Source organism: Artibeus jamaicensis, unplaced genomic scaffold, assembly GCF_021234435.1.
Source record: "Artibeus jamaicensis isolate MK-2021 breed Jamaican fruit bat unplaced genomic scaffold, CSHL_Jam_final contig_60, whole genome shotgun sequence".
Lineage (NCBI taxonomy): Eukaryota > Metazoa > Chordata > Mammalia > Chiroptera > Phyllostomidae > Artibeus > Artibeus jamaicensis.
The window spans coordinates 10,870,737-10,889,109 of record NW_026521900.1 but is presented as its reverse complement, the minus strand read 5'-3'; positions in this window follow the sequence as shown (position 1 = coordinate 10,889,109).

Here is an 18,373-nt window from a genome sequence, read left to right as displayed (position 1 = left end):
ATCTGTAATAACACTCCCTTTTCATTCTTGATATTGGTAATTAATATTTTTTTCCTTAATCACTTGAGAGAAAACAGGAATTACTAATATTTTATTAATCTGTTCAAAGAACCAAGTTTTCTGATATGCATTTAGAGCTGTAGGTTTTCCTTAAGCACTGCTTAACCACATGTACAGTTTTGATAATCCTTGGGAAATGAACTCAACCTACTCTTCCCATTTTTCAATACCCTGCTAGCTCAGATTCACTCCCAAGATCCTGTTTTGTACATGGGGAGCTCCATCCTCGCAAATTCAAGAATGAGCAGGGCTGGCTCTCTGAAGGAACAGGAAGAAGGCTACTGTGGCTTAGAATCCAAGGGTGAGTGAGACATGAGCCAGAGGGAAAGGTAAGGGCTGGATTATTGAGGGTTGTCAAAGCAAGGTTTATAAAAAAGATAATCAAGACATAGTAATCACATAAGGCTTACAATATGCCTTGTTCTAAGCACTATGGAAAATAGAGTCCATTTAATTCCTCACAATAACCCTATATAGATAACACAGTGCCCAGACCATGACACCCTCCCTCCTGACTCCTTCACAGGGAAGGGATTCTTTCTACAAAGTCCTCTCCAAGGTGCCAGCGGCCCCTGGAATTCTTCTGGCAAACCTCAAGGTTAGTGCTGTTTCCTGGCCTTTCCCTACACTGCCCCATCCTAATGTCCTTGGTTGAACTAGCTCCCCAGAGCCACCCTGAGGGATTAGAGAAGCTGGCCCTCAGCCAGACCCACTCCTGCAGACATGTTGATGGCTGACCCTGTGTTAGAGCAGGGCCTTTCCATGTCCCTCTGCTGCCATCTGCTTGTCTTTGAAAGGGGAAGAAAGAGAGGAAAGTGGATGTCAGCATGTGAGGATAGCCTGCATAGATGCGGAGCAGGTTACCAGGCCTGAGCTGGGAGGTCCCCAGCCTTGGTGCTAATACCTGTGCCCCAGACCCCCAGGGACTACCCCATTCCCCTGCTTCTCTGAAATCCTGCCCTGGCAGCCTGGAGAGCAGAAAGCACAGAATGGCAGGCTAAATGTTCTTGTCCTGGGACCTCTAGACAAGTCTCTGGCTCAGCACCTGGAGATCAAGGGGCAGGAATGGGAGGGCCACAGGCTGAGGACTGCTAGTGGTGACCGAGGCAGGCAAGTAGGCGGTGCAAGTACAAGGACTCTGACGTAAAATTCAGGACCTTGAAAGTAAAGGCTTAAGGTGTGTCTTAGACAGCTCAGGCCAACATAACAAAATATTATGGGCTGGGTAGCTTAAAAAACAAAATTTATTTTCTCATAAGTTTGGAGGCCAGAAGACCAAGATCAGGGTGTCAATATGGTCAGGTTCTGGAGATGACTCTCTACCTGGCTTGTAGATGGCCACCTTCCCCCTGTGTCCTCACATGGCAGAGAGAAAGCAAGCTTTCTAGTCTTTTCCTATCAGGGCTATTCCTACCATGAAGACCTCACTCTCATGACTTCATCTAACCCTTATTACCTCCCAAAGGCCCTACATTCTAAAACCATCTCATTGGGAATTAGGGTTTCAACATACAGATTTGGGGAGGTGCAAACATTCAGTTTGTGAATAACAGGTATATATGTGTAAGGGATTTCTTTGTGATTGAAGAAAAATCACCCACCTCGAAGTATTGGGGGGCTTTATTCTAGGGTATGAGGCCTACGATCTTTTTTAAGATTTTTAATTTATTTTATTTTTAGACAGTTAGGGAAGGGAGGGAGAAAGGGAGAGAAACATCAATGTATGGCTGCCCCTTCCATGCCCCTTGCTGGGGACCTGGTCTGTAACCCAGCATGGGTTACAAACTAGGGATCAACCAGCAGCCCTTTGGTTTGCAGGCCGGTGCTCAATCCACTGAGCCACACCAGCCAGGACAAGGTCTATGATCTTTTTATGGGTGTGTCTGCAGAGTGTGAGTTCTCTGATCTGTTTGAAAGTCTATGTCCAGGCTGCGAAGTTAGGAGCTGAGTTAGAATATGACCACTGACTTTTTATGGGTCTGTTTCCAAACCAAGATCTCTAAACTATTCAGTGTTCTGTGCCTCAGGGTGCAATATTTCTGAATTCTTTTGGGGTGTGAGCTCTGGGGTCTTCTTGTGCAATTGTTGTGTGGACACTCCTAGGGTCACATGGACTGGGGTATGGACACCCTTGACATCACAGAAACAGATGTGTGGATAATCTTGGAGTCACACCAACTGGAGTGTGAGCACTCCTGAGGCCACATAGACAGGGGTGTGAGTACAACATGAGGTAACACAAACTGGGGTATAGACAGTCTTGGGTTACTCAGATGAGGTTCTGAGCATTTCAGAAGTCACACACTCTGGGGAATGGGCACCCTTGGAATCACACACACTGGAGATTTTACACTCTTGGGGTAACACAGAGTGGAGTGTAGACACTTCTAGTGTCAGGTTGACTAGCATGCCAGCACTGCTGTAGTCAAAGAACCTGGGGTGTGGGCAGTCCTGGGGTCAAACCAGTTTGCATGTGGACATAATCTGAGCTTATACACACTAGGGAGTGGATACTCCTGAGTCACCCAGCTGGCTAGTGGACATTCATAGGGTCACACATATTTCTGGTTTCAGACACGGGGGCATACACACTCATGGTGTCACACAGATTGGGGAGAGAATGATGCTAGAGGCATGTACTTAGAGATCACCGATGAAGAAGGGAAAGTTCAAATACCACCTGTTAATGTAGTTAGACAAGGAGGCCAGTAGACTGAGGTAGCTCTGATGCCTTGCTAACCTGCATAAGAAAACTGAAACCTAAGCCAGAGTCAATGAACTTGTATCTGAGAAATCAAAATGAAAGAAAAAACAATCACAAATATCCAACTAGGTTTTCCCAAATAAGGTAGCCTTAAGCTCTAGACAATCAAATGATCACCTTGTTTTGCTTCTGCCTTACCCTAGCTTCTGCCTTGGAGTGTTCCCTACCAAATTCTGATGCTGCCCAATTCGAATTGATGTTTGTTCAAATAAACTCCAGAAAATTTTAATGTGCTTCATTCAGTTTTTCTTTTAACACATCTAAGCCATGCACATGGCAGACAGGCTCTAGAATGTGGGCCATGCCATGTAAGGACCACAGATGGCCTCTTTGCATGGCTATTTGGATTGCTGGAGGAAGTGAATCACCTCTAATCCATTGCTTGGCAAGTCTGCAGGGCCTGTGACTTTGGGCTTCTCACGTCTCTTCAGAGTTGATCTGAGTTTCTTTTTTTGTGAAAGAAGGATCACCTTTTTCCTTCCCACTCTGCAAAAACATTTTCAATTTTATTTTATTTTTTAAATTATATTTTATTGATTATGCTATTAGAGTTGTCTCATTTTTTTCCCCTTTACCCCTTTCCACCCAGCACCTCCCCACCCTGTCAGGCAATCCTCCCACCATTGTTCATGTCCATGGGTCAGACGTATAAGTTCTTCGGCTACTCCATTTCCTGCACTGTACTTTACATCCCCATGGCTGTTCTGTAACGACCAATTTGTACTTCTTAATCTCCTCACCTCTTCACCCATTTCCCCACAGCCTCCTCCCATCTGGCAACCTTCAAAATGTTCTCTGTATCTATGATTCTTTCTCTGTTCTTCTTTGCTTAATTTGTTTTTTAGATTCAGTTGTTGATAGATATGTATTTATTGCCATTTTATTGTTCATACATTTGATTTTTTTTTCTTAAATAAGTCCCTTTAACATTTTATATAATAATGGCTTGGTGATGATGAATTTCTTTAGTTTTTTCTTGTTTGGGAAGCTCTTTATCTGCCCTTCAATTCTAAAGGATAGCTTTGCTGGGTAAAGCAATCTCGACTGTAGGTCCCTGCTTTTCATGACTTTGAATATTTCTTGCCAAGCCTGTTACAATCCCTCGTCCTTCTTTTACATTAGGCAGAGCTCCACCCAGGCTAGAATGGCATTTGCACCTCCAAGCTGGACACCGCCTCCACCTCCGGGGGGCAGGACATGGGACTTTGTTCTTGAGAAACACAGAGATGAAAAAGGCCTTGGTACTTAGCAGTTCAGCTAGACTTCAATAATGGGTTTCAAGATATACCTAGAGTTGGGAGAATTTAGCCACTCCTTTCCATAGGTGGATTAAAGATAGTTTCGATTTCAGTAAATGTCTACAACAATGGATTTCTTTTCCTCTTCAGAATGGAGGCCCGTTCTGTTGAGTAACCAAGACTCACCATTCTCTCTCACCGCTGGCCCCAGAACTTCTCCCAGGACAAAGCCCTAGAAGAATCAGTGGGGCAGTAGTCAGGGTTGCCCGAACCATGGCCACCTTCAGGGCCATCTGATGTTCCTGCAAGTACAGGTCCACACCATGTGCTGGGACAGTGCATGTGTAGAGAGTATGTTTTTACTCCAAAGAAAATTCCTGCCTTTCCACCAGATCTGGAGTTTGCAAAGACTTGAGGAAGACATTTAAAACACACAGTCCCTTTAGCTCAATTTCCCCATCCATGCTAGAATCTAGCCTGGTCATCTCAAAGGGTAGCTAAGAGATTATGTGAAAATGGTCTTTCTCAGGCATTCTTCTCCCTGCAAGTAACAGGAAGCCCCATTTATGTGCCTTCAAGTGAGAGGGGTTTGTTTACTCCCATTACCAGAAAATTGTAGGTTGACAGTCTCAGGCTCACTGATACTGTAAGCTGGGTAGAAGTATTCTTTGGGGTTGCTTGAATATTTTTTAGTAATCCATTTCAATTTATCTATTGGATTTTTGGCTATATCTCTTTGCAACTTTTAGTGGTTGCTCTAGGGATTATAATACATATACCTGACCTTTCATAGTCTTTTAGAGTTCATATTTTACCACTTCTAGTAAAATGTAGACAATGATAATATTTGTGCCTAGAACAGTCATTCATATTTTATAAAACTTGAGATATAGTATTTTATATTTTCTCAGGTATTTACTGTTTCTGCTGTTATATTTGTTATTCCTGAAGTTCCAAGTTTCCCTTGTTATTATTTTTCTTTATCACTTCTTTCTTTTTTTAAATTTTTTTTCTTTCTTCCTTTATTTTTAGAGAGAGGGAAAGGGAGGGGAAAAAGAGAGGGAGAGAAACATCGATGTGAGAGAGACATATTGATCAGTTGCCTCTCGTACCTTGTACATGCCCTGACTAGGGACCAAACCTGCAACCTAGGCATGTACCCTGACCAGGAATCTAACCTGGGACCTTTCTCTTTGCTGGATGATACCAAACCAGCTGAGCCACCCACTCAGGGCTCTTTATCATTTCTTTAACAGCAGGTCTGTTGTTGACAAATTCTCTCACTTTTCCTTTAACTGAGAATGTCTTTATTTTGCCTTCATTTCTGAAGGTCCTTTTCCCTGATTGGAATTCTGGATTGACAATTTGTTACTTTCAACGCTCTAAGAATATTATTCCACTGTCTTTTGGCCACTATATTTCTGATGAGAAATTTGTGGAATTTGTACCACTGTTCCCCTATACACTCTTTGTTGCTTTTCTCTAACTGCTTTCAAGGTATTTTTCTTCATCTTTTGTTTTCAGCAATTTGATTATTTCTTGGCATGGTTTTCTTTGAGATTATGCTGACTGGGGATCACGGCACTTATTCAGTCTGTTAATTTATGTCTTTCACCCAAGTTTGGGAAGGTTTGGGACATTATTTCTTCAATTTTTTCCCCACACAAATATCATTCTTTCTTTCTGATACTCCAGTGACATGAATATTAGACCTTTTGATATTGTCCCATAGATCCTGGAAGTTCTACTCACATTTTTCAGTATTTTTTCTTTGTTCTTAAAATTTGATCATTTCTATTAATTTGTCCTCAAATTCAGTGATTCTTTCCTCTGTCATATCCATTCTGCTGTTGAGTCCATTCAGATAATTTTTAGATTTTAAATGTTATTTTTTATTCTAAAATTTTCAGTTCTTTTTTTTTATAGTTTATAGTTTTTATATGCTCTATAGAGTATTTAAAACACTATAATTTTTTAATATTCAACAGTGGGTAAAAACAGGTTAATAATAATAAGTAATATAATACTTAATAAATAATAATATAAGAACAAATTCTGTGTTTCATGTACTCAGAACTAAACCAACATTTTTTTAAGAGAGGAGAAAAGGAGGGAGAAAGCAAGAGAGCGAAATGTCAATGGGTTGCCTATCCTCCACACCTCAACCAGAGACGGAACATGTAACCTAAGTATGTACCCTGACCAGGAATCGAACAAGTGACCTTTTGCTTTGTAGGAAAATAGCCAACCAACTGAGCCCCACTGGCCAGGGCTAAACCCACATTTTTTTTTTATTGATTTGGGAGAATGAGAGAGAGAGAAATTGATTTGTGGATCCACTTATTGATGCATTCATTGGTTGCTTCTTGTATGTGCCCTGACCATAAATCAAACTCACAACCTTGGAGTATTGAGACGATGCCCTAACCAACTGAGCTATCCAGCCAAGGCCAATTAAATCTACTTTTGCCCACCTCTGTATTTCTTTGCTGAGAATTTCTGTCTCACCATTAATTTTAAGTGTATTTATCTTTGCTTCATGGAAGATGATTGGCATAGCTTTTTTTTTTTTTTTTACAGTCTGTCTAAGTCTTTGTCTGAGAATTCTAATATCTGAGTCCTTTTGTGTTGGTATCTGTTACCTTTTCTCTTGAGAATTGGTTGGGTGCATTTTCCTGATTCTTTGTATGCACATTAACTTTAGGTTCTATTTCAGACATTTTGAATATTGTATTGTTTAGATTCTAGGTCTTGTTAAGTTTCTGAAAATATTGATTTGTTTTACCAGGCAATCAACTTATTTAGGTTCAAATCACAAGTTTTGTCGTACCTTCTGTGGACATTAGTTCTTATGTCACTTACATTTTTTAGATTATTTATTTCTTTTTAGAGAGAGAGGAAGGGAGGGCAAAAGAGAGGGAGAGAAACATCAATGCGTGGTTGCCCTTCATTTGTCCTCCACTGGGGACCTGGCCTGCAACCCAGACATGTGCCCTCACTGGAAATCAAACCAGCATCATTTTGGTTCGTAATCCGGCACTCAATCCACTGAGCCACACCAGCCAGGGCTACTTTCAAGACTTTGCTATCCGGTTTTGAGCCTGCTCATGCACATGCAGCTCAGGAATAAGCACGAGACTTGTGTGAGTTTATGCACAGAAGTAGGGGATTCCCTCCACATCCTCTAGGCTTCAGGGGCCTATTTTCCTAGTCCTTTGGCCAGAATGATGCCATTTCTCTTGGATATTTAGCTGCCTACACTGCTGCCATATAGTTCCCAACTACCACTACCACTGGGGTAAGGCCAGGAAAGAAAAAGGAAAAAAAATCCCCAGAAATTCTCCCCAACACATACTCTTCAGACTATAGTTGAGTATTATGGTTCCGGGTATGTGGTTCTGGGTAGGATACCTTAGACTATTTGAAGATCATTCCCCAGAATATATGGTCTTGCCCCAGCCAGATAGCTCAGTTGGTTAGAGCATCAACTGATATACCAAGGTTGCAGGTTCGATCCCTGGTTAGGGCACATACAAGAAACACTAATAAATGCATACATAGGTGGAACAACAAATTGATGTTTCTCTCTCTGTCTCCCTCTCTCTCTCTCTCCCTCTCTCTAAAATCAATAAAAATCAATAAAAAAAAGAATACATGGTCTCTCACTCTCTGAGGTATTTTTTAGAGAGAGGAGAATGGAGGGAAACATTGACAAGTTACCTCTCACATGCCCCCAACCAAGAACCTGGCCCACAACCCATGCACATGCCCTGAACAAGAATTGAACCAGCGACCCCTCAGTTTATGCCCAATCAACTGAGCCACACCGGTCAGGGCAAATTCTGAATTGTTTTGTGGTCTGTGGCCAAGGTGTGAGGTGTCTGAACTCTGGGTAATTGGTGACTGTCCAAGCTTCAAGGAGTCTTTTTGGGGTCTGTACTCCATAGTGTTATACTTGTGGAGTGTTTGGGGGCGGGTATCTGGGTCCCGATAATGAGGTCTATGAACTCATGGGCATCTATGTTCATGACATGAGCTCTCTGAATTGTTTTATGGCCTGTGCCCAAGGATGTGAGTTCTCTGAGCTGTTTTGGGGGGTGGGTCCCAGGATGTGAGCTTTCTGAGGTTTGAGGATCTCTGTCCAGGGTGTGACTTCTTTGTGTTGTTTTTTATTCTGTGTCACATGATGGAAATTCTGAGCCACTTGGGATATGTTTCCAGGTGTGGTCTCTGCTCCTGTTGACAGTCAGAGTCAAGGGTGTGATGTCTCTGACCCTTGCTCTATTTCCAAGTGGGCCTCTGAACTATTTAGCCAGCTGTGTGAGAGATCACTGTCTGTTCACATTTGGGTTTTGTGTCCATAGTGCCATATCCCCTGAGCTGTTTTGGTTGGCTGAATCTCCACAGATGAGATCATAGAGGTATTTGTTGTCTGAGCCCCAGGGTGAATTGTTTGAGCCACTTTGGGGTGTGGGTCCTGGGGTGAGAGTTTTGGAGCTGTCTGGGGCACGTGTCCAGGTCTGAAGGTCTGTAAGGTATTAAGAGTCTGTGTGACAGGATGTGAGATCTCTGTGCTTTTGAGTTGCTCTGTCCTCACGGGGTCTGTCAGGCTAGGCGGGTGGAGGAGGTGGAAGCAGTGTTTCCTGTGCAAAGCTTAAGGCCTTAGAATTGTTTTGCGCTGTGCCTAGAGTGTAAGATTGCTGAGCTCTTTGGGATGACATCTCAGGGAGTGAGGTCTCTGCAGCATTTTTGGGTCATTGTCTGCATCCAACGTGCCAGGCCTTGGAATTGTTTTATTGTCTGTGTCCAAGAGTGTTGAGGTCATCATGGTCTTGGAGTCTTGGTACAACACAGTGAGATTGCTGAGATGTATGTACTTCTTTTGGTCTCAGTGTAAGTTTTCTGAGCTGTTGGGATGGCTTTTTCCTAGCATGTGAGTTTTCAGCTCTTTTAGGATGTGGGTGCAAGATTTAAGGTTTATGAATTTTGTGAGAGTTTTTGTCAAGGGTGTGAGACCTCATAGCTGTTGTGTTTCTAAAGCCTGTCACATGTGAGCATTACGCCATGTGGCAGGTGTTTTCAGGTGTGAGGTCTCTGACATTTGTATGGGTCTCAGTTATAAGAATGGGGTCTTCTATTTATTTCTGAGTGTATTTCCAGAATATAAGCTCTCCAAGGTATTTTTATAAGTGTATATGCCATGGAGTGAAATCTTTAAGGTGTTTTGGGGTTCTGTCCTTACCTAATGAGGTCTCTGAGCTGTTTGGGGTCTGTGTTATGGTATGAGTCCCCAGGGTGTGTGGTATCTCAGCTCTTGGAATTCCAAGCTAAAAGAGGTGATATTTTGGAATCCTTTGGGTGTAAAATCTCTTTTCCTTTCAGAAATATCAGTCCCAAGGTGTGTTTTTTTGTCCTATTAGGGATTACTTTCTTGATTGGGATGTCCCTACCTTATTTGGGGTCAGTTTCCACAACTATTTATGGGGATGTGTCATAAAATATGACATCTCTATTCTCATGGCAGGTCCGTATCCTGGAGTGTTTGAAATGTTTTGAAGGTTTGTGTGTAGTGTATAAAGCCCATCAGGTGTTGGGTGTCTTGTATTTGGAGACCTGTGAGTGGTTTGGGACCATCAGTTTTGGTGTGCAAGTTGTCCAGGTTCACGTGGATCCTGACTTCCACAGTGCAAAGTTTTTGAGTAATTTGAGGTTTGTTTACAGGCATGAGTTTTCTTATCTTTTTGGTGGTCTCAGGTCGAGAGTAATGTGTCTGATGTATAGGGGCCTTTCCAGGCACTGAGGTCACTAAGCTGTATCAGTGTCTCTTTTCCAATGTGTGGGGCGTCCGTGTTTTTGAGTGTCTGTGTTTTTGAGTATGAAGTCTCATGGGCTATTTGAGATTTGTTTATAGGGTCTGAAATCTTTGATCTATTTATTTAATCTGTGTGCCAAGCTGTAAGATCTGTGAAATGTTTCCAGGTCTGTGAACACTGTGTCCCAGGTTTTGGGGTGTCTGACTCTGAACTGTTTTCGAAGCTCTCTGAGGGTTTGAATGTCTGTTTCTGAGTATAAAGTCTTAAGCTGTTTAGAGCTGTTTCTAGAACCCGAGATTGCTGCACTAATTTTGTTTGGGTGTCTTGTCATAGGGTGTGAGGTTCTTGAGTTGTTTGGGTACTTATGTGTAGGGTGTCACGTTTCTGAGCTGTTTAGGGTCCCAAGGGGGTGGGGGTGGAGTCACCAAAGTTTGTGTCACAGCTCTCTGAGCTGTTTTGAGTACAAAGTCGCAGGGCTGGTACTCTCACCTTGTCTTTGAGAATTTCTCCCCACCCCTCCATTAAAAGCAAGTCTTTTATTATTTTTAAAGATTTTATTTATTTATTTTTAGAGAGACTGGAAGGGGGAGAGAGAGTGTGTAAGAGAAATATCTATGTGCCTCTCACACACCCCCAACAAGGAATTGACTGGGAATCGAACCAAAGATCTTTTAGTTCATAGGCCAGTGCTCAATCCACTGAGCCACACCAGCCAGAGTAGCCAGGGGAACAGCAAATCTTTTAAACAGTCCCTCCAATAGGTACATGTATGTCATCTTCATTCTGTTTATGTTTGGGCCTCCGGATTGTTTTGTGCTTTATGTCAAAAGTGTGAAGTCTTTGCCCAGAATTTTTTAAAAAGATTTTATTTATTGATTTTTAGAGAGAGGGTAAGGGAGGGAGAAAGAGAGAGACAAACATCAATGTGTGGTTGCCTCTCACGTGACCCCCACTGGGGACCTGGCCCACAAGACAGGCATGTGCCCTGACTGGGAATCGAACTGTTGACTCTTTGATTCACAGCCTGTGCTCAATCCACTGAGCTACACTGGCCAGGGCCAGTATTTTTTTAAAGATTTTCTTCTTTTACTTTCAGAGAGAGGGGAAGAGTAGGAGAAAGAGAGGGAGGGAAACATCCAGTGTGCAAGAGAAACAGCAATTGGTTGCCCCCACATGCCCCCAGCTGGGGACCTGGCCTGCAACCCAGGTGTGTGCTCTAATCAGGAATCAAACCAGCAACCTCTCAGTTTGCAGGATGAAGCAAACTGAGCCACACCAGTCAGGGCTTTGCCTGGATTTTTTATGTATATCTCGGGTGGTGAGGTGTCTGAGCTGTTTTGGGGCCTGTTTCCATGGTATGACATATGTGAGCTGTTTGAGGTTTGTGTCTTAGTGTGGAAGGTCCCTGAGGTGTTTTGGTGTTTCAGGGTGTGAGGGCTCTGAGAGATTTGTTGGAGGCCGTGACCAGAGGATGAAATCTGTGAAATAACAGATTATCTATGTCTCACTATGTGAGTTCTCTGAGCTTTTTGCCAACCTTTGCACAGAGTGTGAGGTCTCTAAGCTGTTTTGTGGTCTGTGCCCACAGTGTGAGGTCTCCAAGCTCTTTGTGCTCTGTGTCCAATGATGTGACATTCCTGAGCCATCTGGGGGTATGTTTCCTGTGATGAGGTCTCATTCTGTTTTACTGTTGGCCAGTACTCTATGGTATAACATGAATTACCTTTTTTCATTTACACTTTTCTTCCCAGGCATTTGCTTCTCCCATGCTTGTGCACACAGACCTGTGCATGTGTATTTCCTTAGAACACACATTTAGAAGTGGAATTGCCAGGTCAAAGGAGTCATTTATTCAACAAACCCTCTGAGCACCTATTGTGTAAAGGGCAGCTTTTAGGTGCTGTGGAAACACAGGAAAACTAGGAACCCACATACACCCTGGTGGTACTGACATTCTAGTGGGGAGGGATGCAAACTTTTTATTTTGATAGATGCTGCCACACCAATTCACATTTCCATCAGGGGAATGAATGGCCTGTTCATGGTCCAGGGCTCTGCAGCAAGAGGTTGAACACCCTCCCCTGGCCCTCAAGGATCATCAGGGTATGGGGCTGGGATGGTCCACTGGGGATATGTGGAGGGGAGACAGGGATGAAACATGGGTGGGGAAGGAAGGCATGAGTCTATTCATTTGTGCTGGGGTGAGAGCCAAAGACTGAATGATTCCTGGGACACCGCATGAAACACCCCTTCCCAGGCCGCACACACATAGAGAATGTGAGGGATGGGAATGAAGAGTTAATGATAAGACAGTGCAGCTTCAAGACATACCCCAGCGTCACTCGGGAGATGGAACAGTCTGTTTTGGGAGGCACCACAGGGGTAGGGGGGTCGTGTATTTCAGAAGAAACCAGTTTAGGTGTGGGGACATGTGCGTGGATCAGCCTCCACCCCAGATGAAGAGAATAGCACTGCCATCACACCCCACCCTTGCTCAAAAGCCTTCACCTATCTGGAAACCGCCAACTCCATGCCTGGTCCCGCCCAGTTGGCTCTACAAGTGAGAATCAACTGCGGAGGTGGTGGTGGGGTGTGTAAGGTCGCGAAGTGGTGATTGGCTCCGGTATTAGTAGGGCGGGATTAAATCCTTCTCTGATCTCTGGTTGGTCGCTGTAAGATAACGAAGAGTAGCAAAGGTTTCTGAATCACTTGGGGGGGGGGGCGGCGTGGGGCAGCGGGTTGGCTCCTTTGGCTATGTGTGGACATTGGCTGCTGGCTCAGCGCAGGCGCTATAGCTCCTGGGCCAGAGTTTGGGGTTGCAGAGGTTTGGCTTTGGCTGCAGGAGGCAATAGGTTCGAATCCTATATAGGAACTTCAGTTGGGGCACCTGTAAAAGAAATTGGCATTATTGGCTGGCACAGAATGTGGCTTTTCTATTCTCTTCTACCTGTTCTTCCTCTTTTTAAAGCAATGCTTATTGCATCCTATTATATTAATATCTAGATCCTCTGACTATTCACGAGAGCTCTGTGAAAAATTCTTCTCCAGAGTTCATGACATCTATATTTCTGGCAGCCTGTACGTCTGAGTGTGGCCGGGAAGGTTCAAGATGATCTCTTGATCCTCCTCCAAGCCATACCCACCTTCCCCTTGGAGGTGTCCTGCTGCCTCTGGACCAGTCCAGAATAAGGTGTGTGGAGGTGTGTATGTGGAGGAGTAGGGTAAGGGAGTGGGCCATAATGACTAAAGAAAGATGCATGCTTTCTAGCTTTGGGATGGAAGGGTGGGTGACAATGAAAGGAGAATTTGATCCAAAATTCTCTTGGAGAATTTTGCAGGGGCTTGGTGGGTGGAAGACTATACTCAAAGTAGTAAGCTTTTTAATGATGGGATTTTAAGGATCAGGCAGGGGAGGTGTTTGGTTAAGTGTAGGTTGGTGGGAGGAAAGTGGTTCTCAAGTCAGACAACTCCCAAGGTAATTATTACATGCTCCATGCAGTTTGGAGTAGCGATCACAATGTGAAGTCTCAGGCTTGTTTAGGAATCTCAGTTCAGGGTATGACAGACTGTGAAGTCTCTCAGCTGTTTCGGGGGTCTGTGTCACAGAGATTTAGGTCTTCCAGATGTTTCTGGTTCTCTGTCCCAGGGTATGAAGTCTCTAAACTATTTGGGAATCCTTGTCCTGGGATGTAAAGGGGCTTTTTTCTTCTTTTTTTAATTTATTTTTATTACATATTTTATTTATTTATTTATTTATATCTTAAAAATATATTTCATTAACTATGCCATTACAGTTCTATTTCCCCCTTCATTCCCCTCCACCCTGCACGCCCTCCCCCACCATTCCCCACCTTTAGTTTATGACCATGTGTCTCAAGTTCTTTAGATTCTATATTTCCCCTACTATTCTTACCCTACCCCTATCTATTTTCTACCTACCATCTATGTGACTTATTTTCTGTAACTTCTCCCCCTTTCTCCTTCTCCCACTCCCCTGTTGCTAACCCTCCATGTGATCTTCATTTCTATGGTTCTGCTCCTGATCTAGCTGTCCTCTTAGTTTGCTTTTGTTTTAGGTGTGGTTCTTAATAACTGTGAGTTTGCTGTCCTTTCACTGTTCATCTTTTTTATTTTCTTTTCTGTAGGTAAGTCCCTTTAACATTTCCTATAATAAGGGCTTGGTGATGATGAACTCCTTGAATTTGATCTTATCTGAGAAGCACTTTATCTGCCCTTCCATTCTAAATGAAAGCTTTGCTGGATAGAGCAATCTTGGATGTAGGTCTTTGGATTTCATGACTTGGAATACTTCTTTCCAGCCCCTTCTTGCCTGTAGGGTCTCTTTTGAGAAATCCGCTGACAGTCTGATGGGAACTCCTTTGTAGGCAACTGTTCCCTTATCCCTTGCTGCTTCTAGAATTCTCTGCTTTATTTTAATCTTGGGTAATGTAATTATGATGTGCCTTGGTGTGTTCCTCCTTGGATCCACCTTCTTTGGGACTCTCTGAGCTTCCTGGACTTCCTGGAAGTCTATTTCTTTTGCCAGATTGGGGGAAGTTCTCCTTTATTATTTGTTCAAATACCTTTTCCACTTGTTGCTCTTCCTCTTCCCCTTCTGGTACCCCTTTAATTCGGATGTTGGAACGTTTAAAGATGTCCTGAAGGTTCCTAAGCCTCTCCTCATTTTTTTGAATTCTTGTTTCTTCATCCTTTTCTGTTTGGTCATTTTTTTATTCTTTCTGGTCTACTTCTTTGATTTGAGTCCCAATTTCCTTTCCATTACTATTGGTTTCCTGTGTATTTCCCTTCATTTCAATTAATTTAGCCTTCATATGTTCCTCTAATTTGTGACTAAAATCAACCAGTTCTGTGAGCATCCTGATCACCAGCGTTTTGAACTGTGCATCTGAAAGTTTGGCTATTTCTTCATCACTTAGATTTATGGGCTCTGAGGCTCTGAGGCTCTGAGTTGTTCTTGAGCCATGTTTTGATCAGTTCGTGCCTGTTATGTATCAGGAACGGAGCCTTAGTTGTTCACCAGGGCAGGGACACCCAGGTCGCTGGTTTGTGACGCTGAGTGTGGGGGCAGGGTCAGGGAGGGACAATGGCAGTTCACTCTGCCACTTCCTGCCACTGAGGCCTGTGTGGTCCATCTCACTGCTAGCTCCTTCACCGGTTTATCTGTGAGAGAATATGTGACCGAGATCAGCTCTCAGTGGGTCCACCTGCTTCTCCACACCTGGGATCCGCCCACAGCTGCTGGCGTACCTGGGTCACGCACCCGGGTTGGTCTAGTGGATATTTCCTACCCGACCCCACTCTGCTGCTGGCTCTGCCCCTCTTACGGGTTTACCTGAAGGGTTCGTTATTGTCAGACTTTCGTGTAGTTCAGTTTTCTGTGGTTTGGCTGTGTTTTTGTTGCTAAAACTTTGTTATTTTTAAACTTGGTTGTGCGAGAAGGTGCAGTTCTTCCACCTATGCCTCCATCTTGGCGGAAGTCCTATCGGCTTTTTTATTCTTGAAGTTGAAGTTCAGTTTTGTTTTGTTAGCATTTCTCTGACTACTAAAGGGGCTTTACATTGTTTTCTGAACTTGTTGGCAAAATGTATAGGATATATAAGTTTTATAAATACCCATTTATGTCCTTTGATCTTTTTTCCTTTAAAAAAATATTTTAAAATCATTTTAGACTTAAGAAAAATTGGGCCCTGGCTGGTGTGGCTCAGTGGATTGAGTGTGGGCCTGTGAGGCGAAGGGTCGCCGATTTGATTCCCGGTCAGGGCGCATGCCTGAGTTGCAGGCCAGGTCCCTGGTGGGGGACACATGGGAGGCAATCACACATTGATGTTTCTCACCTACTCTTTCTCCTTCCCTTCTCTCTAAAAATAAAGTATTTAAAAAAAAAGAAAAAGAAAAAATGGAAAAAATTACACTGAGGGTTCTTGTATGCCCTTCGCTTCACTTCCCCTAAGGCAGGGGTGTCAGACTCATTTTCACTGGGGGCCACATCAGCCTCGAGGTTCCCTTCAAAGGGCAGAATGTAATTTTAGGACTGTACAAATGTAACTACTCCTTAACTAGGGGCAAGGAGCTAGGTGCTGCCACCTGGTAGAAACAAAAGTGCCGGGCCAGATAAAACAAGGTGGAGGGCTAGATTCAGCCCCCAGGCCTTGTGTTTGCCACCTGTGCCCTAAGATAAAGAACTTACAATTCCCATAGTATAATTTTAAAACCAGGAAATGAACAATACTAGTGTCCTGAGCTGTTGTTCACCTGTTTGGTGTCTGTGTCCAAGATGTGAAATGTCTGAGTTCTGTGGACCCAGAGCTCCTGTGCGTTCTTTGACCCATGTCGTGATGTCTCTGAGCATTTGGTGAATGCTTCTGGATGCTCGATCTTCCTTCTTGGTACTCTCCAGCCCAGAGAATGTCTTTGACCTGTTAGAATGTCTCTTTAGGGCATATCTTCTCTGAGCTGTTTAGACTTCCTTGTTCAGAGTGTGAGGCCTCTGACCAGTTTGGGGGGGGCGCCTATGTCCATAGCTGTGTGCACTCTCAGTTAGGCTTATTGATCTCTGTCAAAGATACTCAGGTCAGTAAGTGGGTTCTGTGCCTAGGGCAGAGTTTCTCAGCCTTAGCACTACTGACATTTTGGACCACAAACTTCAAAGTTTTTTTGTTATGGAGAGCACTGGTGCTTGTTGTGTTCATTTGCTAGGTCTGTGTACCACAGACTAGGTAGCTGAAACAATAGAAATTTATTTTCTCATCATTCTGGAGCTAGAAGTCCGAGATCAAGGTGTTGGCAAGGTTGGTTCCTTCTGAGGGCTAAGAAGGAGAATCTGTTCCAGGCCTCTCTCCTAGTTCTGGTTTACTGGCAGTCTGAGGTGTCTCGGCTTCTGCTGTATCACCCCAATATCTGCCTTTATCTTCACTTGGCATTCTCCGTGTGTGTGTGTGTGTGTGTGTGTGTGTCCAAGTCCCCCCCTTTTAAAAATAAAGACACCAGTCATGTTGGATTAGGAGGCCACCCTACTCCAGTATGATCTCATCTTGTATCTGCAATGACCCTATTTCCAAATAAGGTGACATTCTGAGGGGTTATGACTTCAGCATATACATGTTGGGGGGCATGATCTAACCTATAACATATTTAGAATGAGAAAGAAAGAAAAGGAGGGAAAGAGAAAGAGGGGGGGCATCCGCCAATATCCCGAAGCTGCCCTGGCACTCACAGCTAGGCCATGTTATTCTCCTGTTAGACATAAACTGTCTCACAGAATACTAAACCCCAGACAAGGTTACTCAGAAACCATGATTAAATGAGACAGAGCAAAACTACTTTACAATGTTGTCTAAGTGCAGACAAAAACAAGGTCACATGCCACCCACAGGAAAGCAAACCTACCCTTCTCTGGGTTAAAATGAGCAACTGCTGCTTCTTTACCAATCACAGCTTTATCCTCACTCCAGTCTGCCCTCCCTATAGATAAGATTAATTGAGACACCCAATCATAAAATTGCCCACACTTTCTGACATCATCCAATCTAGAGTGAGCCTCCCCACTTCCTTAGATCTTCATCCAGACCACTCAGCTGAAACCCAGAGCCTATAATTTCTTCTCTCAAACACCCTCTTACTAGGACATCCTATGGTTCCTCATGGTGAGTACTCTCCCTCACTGCAATGAGTAATAAACCCAGCTTGTTTAACTGTAGGTATGTTGTTGGGAAGTCTTTGGCTAAAGGTCAGTGACACGCAGCACCCTTGATCTCTACCCACTAGATGCCAGTAGCCCCTCCCGGTCCCAGCTGTGGCAACCAAAACTGTCCTTAGATATTCCCAGATGTTCTCTGAGGGCTAGGGCATAAAGTGTTTGAGTAGTTTGAGAGTCTGTCTGAGGTTTGTGTTCTCTGAGAGTTGTTTGGGTCTGTGTCAGGGTCTCTGCCCCAGTGTTTGAGAGCTCAGCTCTTTGGGGTGCTATATCAGGAAGGAGTGACCTCATCATGTACCCAAATCCAGGCATGAGGTGTTTGAGGCACCCTGCCCCTGCCCTGGCCATATGTTATCTCAGAAAGGTAATGAGAAGTGGGAGTCACATGATTGATTGTGAACTCCTCCACAGGAGTCACAGCAACCCTGGGTTTGTTGTCTAGACCCTGAAGTATAGGTAGCAACTTCCTTCAGAACTTCTGTTATGCCCTTTTTTCTGGAAGTCACAGCCTCCCTTGACACACTATTCATGAAAGGCACTTGTAGGGAGGCACTTGTGTCTTCTGACACCAGCCCTGGAGTGGTTACCCTGTCTCTTGGGATGGATATTGCTTAGACGAACATTGGGAGGCCATCTCTCCTCAGGCCTCGTTCACACCCAGTACCACCAGTTCACACCTAATGCACATGGACTTTAGAGCCTGGTAGATCCTATTTCAGAGCCTGGAACTCCCAGTAGGGCAATGTACAACCCACACACCTCTATGCCCCTAATTTCAACCCTT